Genomic DNA, 20,301 nt, shown 5'->3' with positions numbered 1-20,301 from the left:
ATTAAGTGCTTTTAGCACAGAAATGTAAACTGCTCAGGTAAAATAACCTTGTAAAGAAAAATAAGAATATATTGCGGAGGCCTTGGCTAGGTTCATGATGACACAGGACCTTGTCTGAACATAATGATTTCAAAATTTGAGCTTAAAAATGACACTCTGAAATCCAGTCAGTGTGCCTCATTAGACTTTTCGATTTCAAGATTTTCTGCAGAAAGTGTTGTGAAAACTTTGAATACTTAAAAATGGCAGATGTAGTATTGCACTTTGCTAGTTGCTCAGATACTCTTTTTTATTTGTATAGATATTCTGAATTCCTTTTTTTTCCTACATGTTGTACGTTGTTGAAAGCTAAAAGGAAACTTATCCTTGGACCACAGAAGGCACAGGCACTTGTTGAGATGGAAACAAGGATGTGTGAAAATGAGACTACCACCTCTCGGATTAAAAAAAAAAAGCGCCAGAGTTCTAGGGTTCTAAGTGATGTCCAGAAAAGAGGAGGAATTATATTTATGGAGCATATATTGTGGAACACAGTGAGTATAGTACATGCCTTTAAATGAATACTGTTGGTATTTTAGAACAGTTGATTTTGTTTATGTGTTTTTTTCTTCAGCTGTGTGCAGTTGATCGACTTGCACAGAGCCCATCACACAACAGATGTTGAAGAAATATTAAGTGAATGAATGAGGCAGCATTGCTAATATTTGTAAAGTGAGACAGTATCTCACAGCCCAGGCTGGAGTTCAGTGGCATTAACATAAGTCACTGCAGCCTTGAACACCTGAGCTCAAACGATCCTTTCACCTTACCCTCCAGAGTAGCTGGGACTACAGTCACGTGTCAACATGCCTGGCTAATTTTAATTTTCTAATGTTTTTAGAGCTGGGATCTCACTATGTTGCTTAGGCTGATCTTGAACTCCTGGCCTCATGCCATCCTCTTGCCTCAGCTGGTATTGTAGGTGTGAACCATTGTGCCAGGTACTAATTTTTTTCTTAAGTTAGAAAACAAGTTTTTAGCTATTTCCTAGTTACTTCCTTATGACAGAATATCTGATCAGAATCTTGGCCCATCTGATATCTGACTCCATACATTTACACCCATGAAGTAGTCAACCATTCCCAGATAGAGGTCATTTGAGTTATTTAGTGTTTACCAGCACTTGTTTAGTACCTTGCGATGATATTTACAGTGTATTTTTGGGTATGGTTTTGGGGTTATTTGGTGGTGGTGGTTAAAATGCCTGTAATCCCAGCACTTTGGGAGGATGAGGCAGGTGGATCACCTGAGGTCAGGAGTTCGAGCCCAGTCTGGCCAACATGACAAAACACTCTACTAAAAATACGAAAATTAGTCTGGCGTGGTGGCAGGTGCCTATAATCCCAGCTACTCCAGAGGCTAAGGCAGGAGAATTGCTTGAACCCAGGAGGCGGAGGTTGCAGTGAGCCGAGATCATGCCACTGGCACTCCAGCTTAGGTGACAGAGGTGAGACTCCATCTCAAGGAAAAAAAAAATAGAAATCAGCAAGTGCTATTTGAGTTTACAGGAGTGAGAAGTCCTCTCTTGCATGGTGAGATGGGGAACACTTAATTCTATATAAATATTTGAGACCAGGTGTGGTGGCTCAAGCCTGTAATCCCAGCATTTTGGGAGGCTGAGGTGGGCGGATCACCTGACATCAGGAGTTTGAGACCAGCCTGGCCAACAAAGCAATACCCTGTCTCAAAAATACAAAAAGTACCCGAGCTTGGTGGTGTGTGCTCATAATCCCAGCTACTCAGGAGGCTGAGGCAGGAGAATCACTTGAACTCAGGTGGCAGAGGTTGCAGTGAGCCAAGACCGTGCCACTGCACTCCAGCCTGGGTGACAGAGTGAGACTCCATCTGGGGAAAAAAAAATAAGATATCAAGTTCAAAGGATGTATTTATTAAGCCAGTAGAAAGTAAAGAGGTGGGGAATAGTGTAGAAGTATATGTTGATAAAGGGATGAGGTGGTTGTACAATCGAAAGGGGGTTGCAGACATGGAGAAACAGTTCTTCTAGCTCTTCCACTTTCAGCGTCATCTATGTGAGTCATTGGAATCCTTTTTTACAAGGCCTGCTTGCCCATGAGTTTTAAGAACTAATGCAGTGTAGAAATGATTGGTAGGAAAAGCTTGGCTGGGTTAATTTACTTTGCTGAGCTGATTCAACTTAAAAAGCAAGGTCCACACTAAGTGCCCAAGGTTCAAGGAGGAGCCTCATGTTTGAACTTGATGTTTAGTTCATGTGAATCATTTTCTGTTGAACTAATGAGAATACAGTGACCTTGAGAGTTAGGTTGTACATCTGAATTTTTTGGACTGTTTCTCATCTTTTGGATGTCTTGTTTGTATAGATGTGTTCATTTTATGTTATATCATTTGTTCTTCGGTAGCAAAAATTGAGTTGAAATGATACAGTTCCTGAAATCTAATGATTTCATGTTTAGGAAATATGTATCAGGAATACTGTGGGTTGTCATGAGAAAATTTGGATTGTGTTGCTGTGCTACTTTGGTTTCTTGTCAGAGAAGTTATAGTTAGTTTAGACCTCCTTCAGAATCCTTTCGTTGGACTTTGTATTTCATATGTTGTGCCAGCCTTGATTTTATTTGTTTATCTTTCTATACTATTTGTTTACACTTAACTCTGAAATATTTTGATGCATATTTTCAGTGTACTCTAGTCCTAAAATTGGTTTACATTTAATTATTGGGGAGAATAGCAAGTTGTTGATAGTTATTTGTGGTGGCATTAGGATATTTCCGTTTCAGTTCTTTGGACAATTTGCTAGTGGAAATAATTACTATATTTAGCTCTATGAGACCCTACTGGCAGATTGCTCTGTGTGTGTGTGTGTGTGTGTGTGTGTTTGTTTCCTTCATGTAGATTGCTCTGTGTGTGTGTGTGTGTGTTTCCTTCACGTAGATTGCTGTGTGTGTCTTTTTCTTCATAATTCCCCTTATTTCTGTGGGTTTTGAATGATACTGTTGTTGTTACTGTTGTTTTATATCCATTGTCACATAAAACTCTTATTTATTCTTCCAGGCCAGGGACTGTCCTTATGGGTAGAGATACACTGTCTGCAGGGAATTTTTTTTTTTTTTTAAACATAATTTTACTAGTTGATAGGAAAGACGTTGGGAAAGACCTGGGCTGGATTTGTGATGAGCTGTGTTTACTGAGCATGATGAAGTAAAGCTCAATGTGATTACTCTGAAGTCCAGCCTTAGTATCAGTCTAAGGACTCAGGACACAAATACTCAAAACATAAATTCTTAGACTCTAAATTTCACATGTTTTTTCCTATCAATACAGGTTAAGGAGAGTGGCGTGTCATAGGTTTTTCCAGTGCAATAGAGGGAAGTTGGTTCTAGATCCTTTAGTACAGTTAATCTTTTGTAGTGTGTTCTATGTTCACTGCATTGGTATGTCTCATCTTTGGCGTGATCTTGGCTCACTGCAACCTCCGCCTCTTGCGTTCAGGCACTTCTTGTCTCAGCCTCCAGAGTAGCTGCGATTACAAGCATGTGCCAACATGCCCAGCTAATTTTTGTATGTTTTTGTGGAGACAGGCTTTGCCATGTTTGCCAGGCTGTTCTCTAAGTGATCCACCCGCCTCACCCTCCCAAAGTGCTGGGATTGCATGTGCAAGCCATGCATGCAGCCACACCTTTGCTTATTTGTACTATGCATTTCAAGTGATCACTTCAAGAGAATAAGTACCTGGGAGCTCCTGTGCTCTTTTTTTTTTTTTTTTTTTTTTTTTTTAACCCTATTGCTAGCATCACCTGGTTCCAACCTTGTATGAAAGTTTCATGAGTATGTTTCTGTCACTGAGGCAGCTTCTCCATTTAGCATATAATTGAGAAATTGCTAGTTTGTGGCTGAGACATTGCTTTGGTTTGAGAGGAGACTTAATTTATATATTTAGCAGAATGCTTAAGTTACATTTACAGGGATTAATTTAATTCTACTTTTAATTAAGTTGACCATTTGCTGTATCTTTACAAGACATAGATGGAGATTTAGTTTTGACTCTTAGATTCAGTTAAGGGGATGAAATTGGCATTATATAGTTTTTGATGCTGAGCCCCACGGAGATTAAATGATTGCTAAATGCCATGCCATTTTTGAATCACATCTCTAATTTCACATTATTCTATACTCTACTTTTGCTTGTATGATTGATGGGTCTTTTGCTATCTGTGATTGACATTCTATGAGTAGGTGCTTTTGTTTTGCCTGTAATATTATGAAGGAAGAATGGTGAATAAAAAGGTAATTTAGAGAAGCCTGTATTAAATATACCATGAACATTGAATATAGCAAGATCTTATTCTCTAGTTTTTTTCTTAGTTGATAAATTCTGTATGTGTTATGTGTTTGTGTATACATATGTACATATTAATGATGTGAGTGTTGATACTGTCATTTGTCACATGACAAATGACTGGTTTATAGTGAAAAGCTGTTGGGGTTCAGAGAAATGAACATTCTTTTGCAAGTGAGATAGGTTATTTTCTAGTTCTTGCCATTGAATCTCTGTTCTTCTGGTAGAAATGTTAGTGTATTTATAACCTCTCAGATTTGGTTGCTTCTGTTAGTGTTCCTGATCCAGGCAGTTAGGGATATGTTGGTTGAATTGAGAAAAATGAGTTTTCCCTTCCTACTAACTGAATTAGATTAGAAATAAGCAGTTAAGTGAGGAAAATAGGGAATTAGTGCCAGGTCTGTTGAGGTATAGTGTTGACAGCAGTCTTTTACCTTTAGATGTTTGCTGCAACCTGGAGAATGCAGTGGTAGTTGCTGGCCTAGCCCATCCAAACAACCTCATTTGTGGGGTGATACTTCACAGATGGCTTAAAATAAATCTCCTGAAAATAATCTCTGGAAGAGATGACGTGTGTGTGTGTGTGTGTGTGTGTGTGTGTGTGTGTTGGTGTAGTAGTAGGAGGAGGGTTGGCTTAATGATGAGAATCATTATTTCTTAAATTGGATGACACTTTCCATTCCTGCAAAGAGAGCCTGGGGTCCAGCCATGCTAATTCATAATCAAAGTAATTTGCTGAGAGTAGTGGAAGGAATGAGTTAGCAATAGATGGCAAATCGCATTAATGAGTACTAGGAGAAAAACAAATAAGCAAACAAAATTTTATTTTTTTGGGATGGAGTCCCACTGTGTCACCCCGGCTGGAGTGCAGTGGCTCAGTCTCGGCTCACTGCAACCTCCGACTCCCAAGTTCAAGCAATTCTCTTGCCTCGGCCTCCCGAGGAGCTGGGATTACAGGCGATCGCCACCACGCCTGGCTAGTTTTTTTTTGTTTGTTTGTTTGTTTTTAATTAATAGAGACAGTGTTTCACTACATTGGCCAGGCTGGTCTTGGAACTCCTGACCTCAGGTGATCTGCCTGCCTCGGCCTCACAAAGTGCTGGGATTACAGGTGTGAGCCACCACGCCTGGCCAGTAAGCAAATTTTAATGTGGTTGGAACATGTTCTTGAGTTGTATGAAGGGAGACAGGTAAATTGAGAGTAATGTTACGATTGTTTCATTTGTTGGAAATAATGAAAACTTGCACGGGTTGAATTGTGGGACAAGAGGGGGTGTCTGTCAGGAGTCAGAATTATCATTTACATGGAAGTTTCTGTTTTACTTCAGAGAAAGAATGTCGGCTACCTTTCCCATGTTAGCTTCTATACCTTTTCTTGAGATTACCATAAATAGGTAATATTGTCTTTTACTGAGATTGTTTTAAGTAGCGAAGTGTGCTGATTAAATATCTGTTCTTGCTAAATTATTAGAATCAATAAAGGACTATATTTCTAGATAGCTTTGGTTAGTCAGTGATTTGTTTAAATTTAGTGTGGATAAGAATCACCTGAGGGCCTTTTAAACCCAGTTTTCTGGGTCCTGACCTTAGTGTTTCTGGCTTATTAGGTATAAGTATGAAAAGTTGATTTTTATCAAGTTCCTAGATGTTGGAGATCTAGGAACCACACTTATACAGTGCTATTATATGTTTTTTAATGTACACTGATAATGGGAAAAAAATGATATATCTTGTTACCACATATTTTTAAATGTGATCATGACCAGGGAATCTTGAGAGAAAGTTGTCTTATGTAATAATGTAAATCAATGTAGAATGCTATATTTTTTTTCTTGCAAGGTTGTTACTAGTAGGCGTGACTGTTAGTAGCCAGTGTGTTCAAATGCATGGGAGGATATAAACACTTAATTTCCTGGGAATATAGAGATAGATCACTTACGGTAATACATTTCTAACATAAATTTAAATTACCTACCTCATAGGAGGAAACAAGCTTATTTGATAATTTTCCTTAAATTATCTGATAATATAGCAGTGTATCAGCTATACCCTTTCAAATCTAAATTAAATTTGAGTAAATTCAGTCCATATAAATTCCCTTTGGATAAAAGAAAACAAGAATTCCAGAAAACAGTAGTTTAAAAAAATGACATTTTAAGAGCAGTTATAATCTCAGTGAATATAGTGTGGTAATTTCTGCCTAATACCTACCCTTTTGGAGGAAGGAAAGGTAGTTCTGTTTGCGCTTAATGTTAATTACTGAACTCTTCATAACTTGTTTTATTAATTGTTTATTTGATTTTAAGCATCTACTTCTGGTGGATTTACATATGTTGGGTTTGGAAATTTCAACATACAGGTTGGCATTCCAGTGGCTATAGTTGTTTTTTGATATTTAGTACTGTTTTCCAGTGATGGTTCTCTTTGGGAATAGACTGTTCTCTTCTACTTTAAAACAGTAAAATTAGCCACTTTAGTTGAGACTCCTCCAGGTTTGGAAGTGGTGAAGAATATGGATATATTCAGGTGAAATCAGAGTCATTTTCTGTGATACAGCAACTGAACAAGAAACCCAGACTTCAAACAAGCAGATTTCTTTGGGTTGGACTGAACAAAATGAGAAGAAATTATAGAGGATTTAAAAATATATATGGCCTAGGAATTATTGAAATTATTTTGGAGGGTGGCAACAAATTTGGGACATTGTACTTTCTGTTTTAATGTCAATTGTATAACGTGTAACTCCAGTGAGCGTGGCTGGACATGGTGGTTTCACATTTTAGGTAGACTGGGTGTTTTATCTACTGAGTGGATTACAGCCGTAGGCAATGATGTCAAGTAGCAACAAAAACAAAAAAATCCATCTCTTAGAAATTGTTAAAGTCACAATGATGATACCTTCTGTAAAAGCTTTGACTTACTGAAAGAATGCTTTTCATTTGTCTAAGATGAGTATGTAGCAGAATTTGAAAATATGGTTCCAAAAGGCTAAATAGACTGACTTTTTGGATATTTTTCCTGTTTAAGGAGAAAGAAGCATTAATGGTTTATCAGATGCCTTGACTATACTTTTTACTGCTTTGTCTTCAAGGCCTAGCATAATAATTAGCATCTAGTATGTGTTTGATGGATAGTCAATTTTTATTTCATTGGTATGTTGTTACCACAGTCATTGGTAGAGTTAATACATGAATGAAGAAAGTATAACAAACTTGCCTTCTAGTAGAGTACAGGCAAAGTATGGCTGTCAGTTTCCCCTTGATTTTTTTTCTCCATTCTTTGTTAGGGTTTAGATCAAGAACAAGGGCATTTCATTGTACCACATAGCTGAGAGTAGGGAATTGGGACATACTGTCTTGCTTTAAATTAAAGTTGTCTCTTTCATCAGGTAGAGAGGTTACTAAGACATTGCCAGATGTCTGGTTGGGGGTTTATTAAAAATAGAAAAGGTGGTTCCTTAAGATTGTATTTTATTGGATGCCTCCACCTGCTTCAGGCTAGCTCACTGGAGAATGAATATTCCAGGTTAAAAAAAGAAGCATGTGTTCACGTGAACTTGTCCTTTGAGCAAACCTGTTGGAAATCAAGAGGAGATTGCTGTTGGAGAGGATAAGAGGGTGTACTTGTTAGCGTGTTAAGATTAGTTGACAACATAAAAATAAATGAAAATGCATCTATTGTATTTGGGTTGGCAAAATATATTGGTTATTTACTCTGTTGATTCCTGTAGTGTACATAAATACGATCTACAGCTCAAAGTAAACAAAAAGTCTTGGAAAATTGTTTTGAAAATGGACAAATCATGAACAGATCATTGAACAAGAAAATAAGGAGAAAGTAAATTTGTGAAATACTTCAAACTCATTTACATTCAGAAACATCTTTTTAAGATCTCTGTGATACATTTGACTGTCAATTCTGAAGAGTCGAATAAAGGAGATGCCAGCTAAGGGGCAAGGAAACAGCTTTCATTCATGGGCTAAATTGCAGCTTAAAAAAGATGGACCAGGATTATTTCCTTTAGAAACTTACTGTACAAAAGATACTGTTCACCCCATTAGATAACTGACCTGGAGTTACTCTTCCATCTGAGAGCTTTGTCATCTTAACTGTATTCACATACTTTCAACTGCTCCCCTTGCTTCTAACCTCAGATTCTTTAATTCATCTATCTGGCAGAGCTGATGTGGGGAAAAAAGACAAACCTCATCAGATTTTCTTGATAAATAAGCAGTTGTCATGTTTCAAGACTTTTGGAAATGAGCAATAATCAAGGAAGAGGACAAAGATTGCATACGTTTATAATATGTAGAACATCTTTTGCCACAGAAAACACTGGAAACCGCCCACTTCTGGACACCAAACATTTGGATTAGTATATTTTGTGGCATTCCCTCACTAATCCTCTCATCCTTAAAAATTTTCAGAAATTTTTTGCAGCAAGAAACACTGATTACAACGTATGATTTAGGGTAGATTTGTGAACCATTTTTTCATTGAAATGTATAAGCAGGAGTGAGTAGTCTGAGTGACTACCCCAGCATTGAGAAAATTGTAGTTTAGAGATCTTTTTGGAACTTCTGGAGAACTTTTATTTCTAGACTGCAGTGGAAGTCTAAAGCCCCTTGGAGATGTCTGCTTTAAAGGGTCTTTGACCAGAGTCCACTGTAGAGACGTGGTCCAGATCTACTCTATTTGCCTGCTCCTTACTGCATCAGAACAACTCTCACTCCAGATTCTTGGCTTGGCAGGTGCATAAAGAATTGTCTACTGAATTGAAAAACATTTCAGATATATAAAACTTGAAATATATTGTCTAGTCTGTACAAACTCAAGTTGACAAGCCAACCCTGCAGGAATATATGGATAGAAGGGGAAGGATAACATTTGTTGAATTCAGCTAGATGCCTCATCAGCTGGAAAACCTTGGAAGAAAGAAATATGGATTGATACTTGCCTGAACTTCATCAACTGAGAATTTTTTTTTTTTTTGCTGTGGAGAGTCTGCTTGCCTTTGGAAGGTTTACCAGTAAAAGCCCTGCACATGATATACTTGCGTGCACATGCAATAAGGACGTCATTCCCCAACTCCTGCTAGCATTGTGAAAGAGCTGCAAATATTCAAATTATATAAACTTTTTTTCCTGGACATATTTACCTTATGAGTTTGTTTAAATATGTGAGAAAATTCTGTTTGGATAATAGTATTGAAATGAAAATATAAGATACACATTGATAAATGTGTATGAATTGTTCATTGTGCCTTAGGTAAGCCAGACAATGAAATTAAATGCGTAATAGTTGTATTTTTTTGCATAATCTTGGAATGTAACTAGTTAAAAGCAAACACTTAGATTATGAACATGAATCTATTAAGCTTGTTAATGTAGTTGCTGTGGCTAAATAGCTCGTTTCCTAGGGAAGCTTCTAAAAATGTATTTGGTAGAATTTTATTCTAGAACAGTTGTTAGAAAGGAATTCTCAGGTCACCTTTTAAAGATAAATACAATTCTGTATTCACTTTTTGAGTGCATAAGGGTAATAGAAAATGACATGGGAAGTGTTAATTTAAAAAAAGGCATTTTGTTTATGTGCATTTGAGGATACAGTGTATGAAGTTTCTAAATAATTGTTTAATGACATTTTCTTGGTATGTAGATATTGCTAACAATTAGTTTGCTCAAGTATATGGAAACATTTTAAGAAATGATTGTAGAGATATAATTATTAGAGTACCTCTGAGTGATGTACATTAAAATTCCTTTTATTTTGGTTTATTCTATGGATGTTTTTCTGGGTGAACTTAATGTATACAACTTCTAACTAAGAAGTTTTATTAATGCTGCTCTATGTATAAAATCATGGATGTAGATGTTATTTTGTCAGTGGTCTTTCTGTTAAAATTTGCATGGTATAAGATTTTCTTTTCATGATGGAATTGAAGAAAAGGCCAGCCTCTAGAACACTTATATTTTAAGGGTTGGGTGGGTTTTGTATTACTTTGTTTATATAACCAACAGGATTGTATTACTGAAACTTTACCAGCACAGAGATGGCTGATACTTTGCGTTTTGGGGGACATTAAATTGTTATACAGTGATGTCATTGGTTACTGATAGGAGTGTCTAGACTCTTAGATGGCTTTGTTAGTATTAGGCAAATGTTAGATGTGGATTTAGGAGATAAGAGGGTGGGATGTTGGAGCCCTGTGTGCATATGAGCATATGTTGCAGGGCCTCCAGACTTAAATCCACGTGAAGATGGTGGTGGTCTTATGTATGTGTTAACATTACATTGTGGACAGGTAGACTACTTTCCTTTTGCTAGTGGGAGTGTTAAATCACCTCTCGGAACATTAGTTCATTGCTGGTGGATATGCTAAATATTTCTAACATCTAATTTTCTAAGTGTGTAGACGTCATTTTTAATTCATATGGGATAGAACCAGTTTTGCTTGCAAAAAGCAAACTGTTCATTGGATCATTGGGCTTAAGTTTTAGGTTGTGGTAGATATAATAAGAATTATATCTTATAATTTCTAGTATAATATTATATATCTCAATATAAATATATATGTGACAGTGTTTTTCTGACAGATGCAACATGGTGGAAATGTCATAAGTGTTGGTCTGCCTTTGTTTATGGTTTTCAGATGTGTATATGCAGTTTCTTATATAACAGAAAAATTGCCACATGAGTCAAATAGCATAGGTTAGAAAAGTTCTCATTTGCCAAAAAAATGTGACTTTCATCAATAGTGAGTTGTTTTTGATTTAAAATGTTTCTATCTGTAGAGGCATTTTATAAGTTTTTATGGGGATACTAGCAATGGGATGTGAAACCTGAGTTCATTAGGTCATGAGGTGATCAGTGGAACACTTATGTGTATACAATATACATGGTTATATGTTTTGGAAAGCATAGAGGCTATTATGTCTGCATGTTTCTAAATACATATACACACACGTAAACACACACAAATCTATACACACACACACATATAGTGAAAGCTTTTGTTCCCTCCCTCACATAGGCAGATCACTTATGCGTGTAAATAATTGAGCAGCTGGAGGGGAATTTTGTTACATGTGTATAAAACAGTCAAAATATATAATTGTTTTGCTTTAATTGTTTAGTCTTTGATTTGTAGGAATTACTGACATGTGTATTTGTGTGTATGCGGGTCTATATATACGCATACATATCACTGTATAAACAACATTTTTTGTCATAGGGTAGAAATATTCTTAAGTTGCCAGAGCTATTGTATGGCTGCTAAATACGTAGTAGACAAATGTTACCTTTTGCTTTTTAGCATCTGCATACAGATTACTAATAGGCATTTATCGTGACCAGTAAACCACTAGACAAGGGCAAAACACTTTAGTTTGATCAGTAGAATTGCTATGCCATGTTTATGTGGGATTTATTTGATTGATGCAGAATATATAATTGTATATAGAAGATAAAACAACATTTTTGAATATTCAAGTTCTGCCATATTTTTGGAAATACATTTTTATTCAAAAGTAGAATCATCGTTTGCCAATAGAGTTAGCATCTTTGTGTGCTTGTGAGGTTTGATTTTGAGGGTTTTCTTGGTTTTGTTTTGGGTTCTGGAGTTTTAAAAAAATGAGACTGTCTTTGTCTAAAAAAATTTTGATATAAAAATGTACATTTTTATATTATTTTTTCTTATTCCAACCTAATTGGTGGCTTGTCCCTTCCTGTGTTTATTGGACTGTTGGGTGCCTGGATAGAGCTGGATACCATTTGACTGCTGTGTGAATAATAGATAAGCGTCTTGAGTAACATCGAATTTCCTAGGTATATAGAAACACCCACCATGCACATATATGAACATACAGAATATATGAATGTTAAAATATGGTGAAAACAATCTTTTGCCAATAGAAGTGCTAACCTTTATGTTTTTTTTAAATTGGTGTGTATGTGGAGGTTTATTCAATTGTTAGTTGTGTCCATGTTTAATATGTGCAGAATTTATAGATGTACAGAAATTTGTTATATTTGGTGGATATATTTTACTTAAAACTATAGGGCAGAAGTTGTTTATGTTTGTTGAAGTGAAATGGCATACCAAACCTGTATGGTAGTTTAGATTGCTGTGTGTACAGTCAGGTTATATCTTTAAAATACCTATTCTTTCCATGTTAATATATAGACATTGCTGGTATATATTAAAAAGTCAGAGGTCTTTTTATGAATATAGGCATTAGCTTCCTGATTCGCGTGGAGAGGTGTGTTGGGTACTTTGTCATTTCATCTCATCTCTGTGATGTGCAGTTGTCATGTCAGCCCCCCCGTGAGTCTGCGGGTTTTGCTTCTGCAAGCAAATGCATCTGGAAAGTACAGCATTGGCAGAATCTGAAACCCGAGTAAACAGAGCACCTCCTTTTCATAACCATGGGTTCTGAAGAGCTGAGGGAGTTGAGTATGCGCTGATTTTGGTATGGGGGCAAGGTACAGGTACAAATCCTCCATGGATATTGCTAGACAACTGTAAAATCTTTAGTTTTTTTTGTTTTATAGACAGTGTGGATGTGCATATATTGCAGGCATCACTTTTTTAAACTATGCTTAACCCTGCAAATGATTTTAAGAGCTCTGTGTGGGTGGCTCTCTTGGGTTTACTATTAAATAGCTGTGTTTATCATAGTTGTTCTATAACATTTCAACTTTGTAAATATATAGTTGGTTGATAAAAAGGATAGAGACATTTTTCTTTTGATGATAGATTGTTCTTTCCCCTTTGTGTAGTCTTCATTGTGTTGCTGGGATTGTTACTTGCACATATTTAACCTTATATATTAAATGTATATATGCTGTTGTGTTAGGGAGACTGGTTCCCTCCACCACATTTTTATTTAAAAGTAAAAATTAATTTTTATTGTTTGGGTCAGTTTCATGTAAAAATAACCTCTGTATTGAAAGGTATCTCTTGACGGGATGCGGACGCTCACGCCTGTAATCCCAGAACTTTGGAAGGCCAAGGAGGGTGGAACACCAGGTCAGGAGTTCGAAACCAGCCTGGCCAATATGGTGAAACCCCATCTCTACTAAAAATACAAAAATTAGCTGGGCGTGGTGGTGCACACCTGTAATCCCAGCTACTCGGGAGGCCGAGGCAGAAGAATAGCTTGAACCCAGGAGGCAGATGTTGCAGTGAGCCAAGATCGTGCCACTGCACACTCCAGCCTGGGCAACAGAGCGAGACTCCCTCTCAAAGAAAAAAAAAAGGGGGAAAGGTATATCTTACTATCCTTGATGTACTGAGGTTCATGATGCAATTCATTTTTCTTAAGCACATACTATAGAATCTTTAAATTATATGATTCTGTGTTCATTAGTGGCATGGCAATAACCAATACAATTTATTAAATAATCAGTAAATGAAATATTTAATTTTAAACATCTAGTATTTCTAGATGTTTAGAGAGTCTCACGAAGTATGATTTTTAAAAGTATCTTGTTGTAAATTTGTTAGTACTGTTGTCTTTTGCAGTTAACTTGGCAATGAAATTGATTATTGATACACAGGGTCTTGGAGCTAAACAAAATTTATCATGTTTTAATTTGGGTATTAGAAGGAGGAAATGACACGAGACTCTGCATTTTACCTGTTATTATATAGCTTACCATTATATCAGATACGAATTGCATATTTTAAAAAAACTTAGATTAAATGTCATGTAAATGCATTTGATCTTTCTAGATATACTTCCTGATATCATAATTTTTATTTCCTGTTAATATTCAAGATATAAATGACTTCATTAAAGAGATTTTCTACTACCTCTAGGAACTATACAAAATTCTGTATGTGTTCCCTTGGTTGCATGACAATATTCAAGACAACTTTGTAAATAATAGATAAAATTTTTAAATTTTTAACATCTAGTCTTTCTAGATGTATAGAGTCTCATAAAGTATAATTTTGTAAATAAGTCATTGTAAAATTTCATGGTTTCATTGTGTTTTGCAAATGTCTTGGCAGTGAACTTGATAAAATTTTGGGCTTCTTGACCTATACATATTTTGGTATCTAACCTTTATTGGGTTAGTGTAAGGAATAAGTTAAAAGAATGTGCATTTTCAACTTTAAATTATAATCAGAAAGAAAATATATTTAACCATTGTTTAGTGCTTCTATTATATATTAAAAACTTCAGTCTTAATTTTGTAGTTACATTGTTGATAGGGCATTATATAAATATACTTTTATAGTCATTGTAGGAAATGTCTTTTATAAGGAAAAATTTCTTCTACCTCTTTGAATTACACAGTTTTGTATTTACTTGGACTGCATGACAACATTCAAAAAACACTTTAACAGATAAAAATGACATTTTCTAAAGATCTAGGTTTGCTAGATGCATGGAGTCTCAACAGAGTATAAATGTGTAAATATTTCATTGTAAAATATCATAAATTGACTCCTTTAAGTTTTCAGTAGTACAATAGGTAATCAATAATTGGCCTCTTGGGACTGTGTAACATTTTGATGTTTGTGTGTTCTGAGACAGAGCAATAGATTTCCTCCGTATCTTTTAAACATTAAGGTCTCTTGTATAAGAAAAATAACCATTGTGGGTTTTTTGTGCATCGTATACTGATACGAAACAAAGAAACAAAACCCCCTGGATATTTTATCTTTAGAAAGATAGAGGAAGATATGAGAAGGGAATGGTCATTGTAAATTAGATAGATATATTGAGTGTTAGAAGATTATTTAAGTAATTGTTCTTTTGTTATTTGTACTCTGCAAATTTATTTAAATGCATATCCATGTATATCATAAGTATTCACGTGCATGTCTAAATTTAATTTAGTGGCATAGATCTATTTCAAGGGTATTAATCTTTCACTCATGTACTGCTTTGTGTTTTATTTTCATTTAAAAAATTTGGAACTAGTGGCTGGGCATGGTGGCTCATGCCTGTAACCCCAGCACTTTGGGAGGCTGAGGCGGTCGATCACCTGAGGTCAGGAGTTTGAGACCAGCCTGGCCAACATGGTGAACCCCCGTCTCTACTAAAACTACAAATATTAGGTGGGCATGGTGGTGGGTCCCTGTAATCCCAGCTACTTGGGAGGCTGAGACAGGAGAATTGCTTGAACCCTGGAGGTTGCAGTGAGCCGAGATTGCACCATTGCACTCCAGCCTTGGCAACAAGAGCAAAACTCTGTATCAAAAAAAAAAAAAAAAAAAATTTAAAAAAATTGTGAAACTAGTGTTTTATTTCTAAGCTTGCAGATATTTCTAGAATTCCACTTAGTGTTACATCTAAATGTATGGTGATTATTCGTTAAATAATAAGCAGGTCTGTAAACATTTTATTCTCTAACCTCTTTTCACATTTGTATGAGTATAGAAAAACTGTGGTTGTGAATATTTTTTACTTTTTGATAGCTTTTAAAAACTCAGATATGTGATAATCAGAGATTTCAAGTTTACTTACAGTGTAAATTAGGAAAATTTTTATAAAGATTCCATCCAGTATTGATCAAAAGTTTAAATTGTATGTCTTTTTAAGCAGCAGTTTGGCAATGACAATCAAATTGATACTATGTAAAAGTTTTGAAATGTTATAGCTGGCTACTGGGGTTTTATCCCAATTTTTGAAAATTTACCAAGTACAGGTTGGCTATAAAATCATAACTGAGGTATCTGTCAGTAAATCAAAGATTGCAATGATTATAGCTTCTTTAACATGAATGTAATTCTAACACTAAAAAATTTCTGTATGGAATATGTTTTGTAGTCCTAAATTGATATTTTATATCATTTTTCAATGAACAACTAGCTGTTTACAGAGGTCTGTGCATATGTCTCTAGTTTTTCTAACTGAAATATTAATGGTTAATTATAAAAATATGAATTATATGTGGGGCTTGTCGTTCTGACATTTAATACTTCAGTGTTGTGGTAATGGTGATTATTTAAATATACTGTTTGAAATTGTAACACAGTTAAAATCAAAAGATTGTATATGTACATATTTGTATATTACTACATGACAAAAATCTAGAAAGAATATGATTCACATGAAAATTGTTTGGAGGGACATGACAAAGTTTTAACAGTCCTGTGTAGTGAATGGAGAATAGAAGGACTACTTCTACTTTCTGTATCTGAAATTTTCAAAAGCTATTTCAAAATGAACATTGAAACAAAAGGAAATTTTAGAGACAACCACTTCGTGCCTGTCTTCATCCTTGACATTCAACATCCTAGGAACAATGGGCTGCTGTATTCAACTTCTTGTTCTCAACAGCATTATGAATGATTTTTGATTGATCTCACAAAGAGCATGTGATTTAGACATTAATGCAGCAACTACCATGAAACGGAGTATTGGATTACCTAAGGAAAGAAGCAGAAGATGGAATTTGAGGTAGGTGTCAAACAGTGAAATTTCTGTTGAGAAACAGATGAGTGAAAGGAAATAGTAACTGAAACATTCTATAAGGAAAGTACATTTTAATAGTGGTGACAATGCTATAGTTTTGGGTACCGACTAGATCAAGATGTTGGAGGAGGTGTCTCTTGGGATATGTTGGAAGTTATCCTTCATAATTTGGTATAAACTGAAAACAGATTGCTTCCTTCCTTTTAAAGTGGTTGATTCTTTGATGGATTTAAAGTAGGCCTTTGGGGATTTATAGATCATTCAGAATTAGCAGGGGAAAATTTTAAATATTCTCTGCATCTTTCTAAAAGGTGTGGTTTAAAGTTGGTGAGAAAGTGAAATGGTTGCCGGTTGAACTTGATTTTCTCTATTCACTATGCCAGGCTAGCCTAAAATTATCCTAATGGGTATGTTCTGGTGCCTGATTTGTATCTAAATGTTTCTGTATTGGCTACTGTTTTTCTTAGGCAATCAGGATGAGTGCAAAACTTATTTGCAGCTAACCTGCAAATGGAATCATCAGGAACATCCCTTTCTTACGGAGTCCCTTAATTTACAACTTAACTGCAAACATAGGTAAGAAGGTTCTGGTGCTATTTGAGGGTGAGGTTTTGGTGAGGTTTTGCCTAAGCTCAGGAAAATAATACTGGTACAAGTGTATTTCCTGGCCACCTTGGAATTATCAAATGAGTTAGTCGTTAAAATATATTTTATCAAAGTGAAGGTATAGTTTGGTTCCCAGACCAAACTGAGGGTCGGGCTGCTATTTCTCATGGTCCAATAATGAGATGCAGATGAACAGGGGAGGAAGAGTTAGAGCTAGTTACAGGAAGAAGGTCTAGAAATTGTCACCACACCAATTCAAAATTACAAAGTTTTTCAGAGCTTAAATACCTTCTAAGCTATACGTGCATGTGTAAGTGTGTATCTAAAGACATAAGTGATCTATAACTAAGGTCTGAGTCTTAGAGACCTTCCTCTGGAGCCTCAGTAAATTTATGTAATCTAAATGGGTCCAGGTGCTGAGGTGATTACCCTTATCTTGTCTCCTACTAAATCATGAAGGTTTGGGGAGTTCCTTCATACCCCCAGTAAACTTACTCGTGGAGGCCTAGAGAGTTTCTTCAGACCCCCAATAAAACTTGTTTAATCATGCTTTAAGGTTCAAGAGAGGCCTAGGCAAAATTTGGTGGGCTTTTGTGACATTCCAGCCTTTGGATAACGAAATGGCTCTTTCAACTTCTAATATTTAACTTAATCATTCCGTCAGTACTGAAACAGCTGTTAATGGAGGCCTGTTTAGTGGAACCTGGTCTGCCACAGGTGCACAGGCACACACATACCTTTAATTAGTTTGCTTATTTATGGTCCAACACGAAAATATAACTAATAAAAGAAATGACCAGGCATCTAATTATTAGAAATTATAAAATCGGCAATATGCGTATTTTCATAAATGTACAGTTTTCACAAAATGTTTTCACATGCAGTTCTTTGATATGATAAAGGGTGAAGTTCATGGAAACCACAAAAAGATACTGATACTGAAAACTATTAAAGTCATTACTGAGGTTGTAAGTTGACTTTACTATAGGATTGATAATGGGACGTGTTTCTAAATGGTAACATAACCTGGAATAAAGTTCAGCATGAGCATTCACTTAACCTGCCACCTTAGCTGTTTCATTAGAGTGATATACATCTCACTTTACAGTGTTTCTTCTTTTTCCTTGTCAGGAGATGGTAGTTCCAAGAAGGAACATTTTATCGTCTTTGTTTTTAATCTCAAGAATGGTACCTGCCATCAGTGAATGACTTGTTGCACTGCTTTCATTGAAGTGTTCTTCATTCCCTCGGCAATATGATTGTAAGGGCAGTTGAGTGCTAACTTGATTGGGAGAGGGGCGGTTTGGTTAGATAGGACTTGATATATTCTGTTTTTTATAAGTTTGATATTTTTTTCTGGCAGCTAGTTGACATTCAGATCTGGTTGGTTACATACTGCTATGTAATAAATTATCCTGAAACAGGGGCATAGAACAATATTGTTATGTCCATGGATTCCATTGGTCTGACCATGCCCAGGACAGTTTAGGAATTGTATCTTCTCCAAAGTTTCATTGTAGCTTCTGTGTTTTTAGTATAGTTACTATTTCTTTCTCATCAGATAGGCTGAGCTCTTTTTGTTATTATCATTTAAATATTTAGGCATTGTTGTCATGTATATTGTGCAGAAATGCATGTATACTGCAGGTAATAATTGTGTATGTGAACAAGTGACCTAGAGGTAAAGGAATCCGAATACAAAGACATTGTGTGGGTAATGTTGGAGAGGTCCGTTTTTCACAAGACATAGGAAGGAAAGAGGCTGGGCGTGGTGTAATCCCAGCGTGAGGTCGAGGTGGGTGGGTTGGTCACTTGAGGTCAGGAGTTCAAGAACAGTCTGACCAACATGGTGAAACCCCGTCTCTACTAAAAATACAAAATTAGCTGGGCGTGGTAGCATAATCCCAGCTGCTTGGGAGGCTGAGGCAGGAGAATCGCTTGAACCCAGGAGGTGAAGATTGCAGTGAGCCAAGATCACGCCATTGCACCCCAGCCTGGGCAACAAGAGCGAAACTCCATCTCAAGAAAAACAAATGACAACAACAACAACAACAACAAAAAAAAAAAAAAAAAAGAAGGAAAGAGAGCTAACATCTGACCTCCTTTATTATTAAAATACTCCAAAAGGGATTTTGATCCACATGCTCTTTCTCCATAATAGAATGAATGTTGCATATCATTTTACAGACAAATTTTATTAGTTCTTGCCAATGATATAAACTTTGCTTCTAACCTTTTCCCATTTTTCCAACTGTGTTCTCTCAGGTGATGACTGAAAAAGGGAACCTGTGCTACTATTTGTACCATCATCTTCACGAAAATCAAAAAATGCTTTTTATGATGTATGCAGACACTCTTCATGTGTGTTTCAGTGGACATTCCTTGCAGATACAAAAAACTGAGAAAGCTCACTTTTGGAAAGTGACCTAAAAAGTGTCATTGAAGTGAATTTTCAGTAGGCACGACGATTGTTTTCATGGTTGCTGTTGGATCATGTCTCAGGAGCTGGAATGACAGACATTACTGAACAAAGAAATCAGGATAGTGAAACTTAAAGAGTTTCATCTCAGTGCTTTCATAAGTATGAAGTGCATATATTTATAATTTTCACTAATCACAGGGTAAATATAAAATTGATTCATTAAAAATGTTTCATAAGAATTCAAAGGACATAGAATTTTGTGAAATGTAGTAGTTTTACTTAAGTGCCTTTCTCTATTTCTACCCCCGAGCCAATTTTTTAGAAACTAGTTGATACATAAGTAGTTTTGGGGGGATGATATACATTTTCTATATAGTTAAACATGTACTTGGATGTGTGTGGATGTGTATCTGATTAGTTTGTTGGAGTGATTCCTATGGTTTGGAACTGCTGGGGCCATGTTTAGGCAAAAATCTATATTTATG

The 20,301-nt window shown here is 35.9% G+C and overlaps 2 long non-coding RNA genes and 3 other non-coding genes across 5 annotated transcripts in view; all 5 read left to right on the top strand.

The window, feature by feature from the left end:
- The first annotated feature begins 89 nt into the window (after positions 1 to 89).
- Positions 90 to 164, top strand: LOC114680033 (small nucleolar RNA SNORD107). The gene has a single exon (XR_003732108.1). It is a non-coding gene; the product is annotated as a small nucleolar RNA SNORD107 (small nucleolar RNA).
- Positions 91 to 20,301, top strand: part of LOC106999081 (uncharacterized) — a 39,967-nt gene continuing 19,756 nt past the window's right edge. The window contains exon 1 of the long non-coding RNA XR_013395456.1: positions 91 to 533. This is a non-coding gene — a long non-coding RNA (uncharacterized LOC106999081). The remainder of the gene's footprint in view (positions 534 to 20,301) is intronic.
- On the top strand, positions 3,180 to 3,246 carry LOC114680013 (small nucleolar RNA SNORD64). Its single transcript, XR_003732090.1, has one exon. It is a non-coding gene; the product is annotated as a small nucleolar RNA SNORD64 (small nucleolar RNA).
- Positions 4,987 to 5,057, top strand: LOC114680032 (small nucleolar RNA SNORD108). Its single transcript, XR_003732107.1, has one exon. It is a non-coding gene; the product is annotated as a small nucleolar RNA SNORD108 (small nucleolar RNA).
- On the top strand, positions 14,484 to 18,657 carry LOC144329818 (uncharacterized). Its single transcript, XR_013395455.1, has 3 exons — positions 14,484 to 16,773; positions 17,256 to 17,364; positions 18,526 to 18,657. It is a non-coding gene; the product is annotated as an uncharacterized LOC144329818 (long non-coding RNA).

This window comes from Macaca mulatta, chromosome 7, assembly GCF_049350105.2.
Source record: "Macaca mulatta isolate MMU2019108-1 chromosome 7, T2T-MMU8v2.0, whole genome shotgun sequence".
Taxonomy (NCBI): Eukaryota; Metazoa; Chordata; class Mammalia; order Primates; family Cercopithecidae; genus Macaca; species Macaca mulatta.
This window is presented reverse-complemented; position numbering and strand designations above follow the sequence as displayed.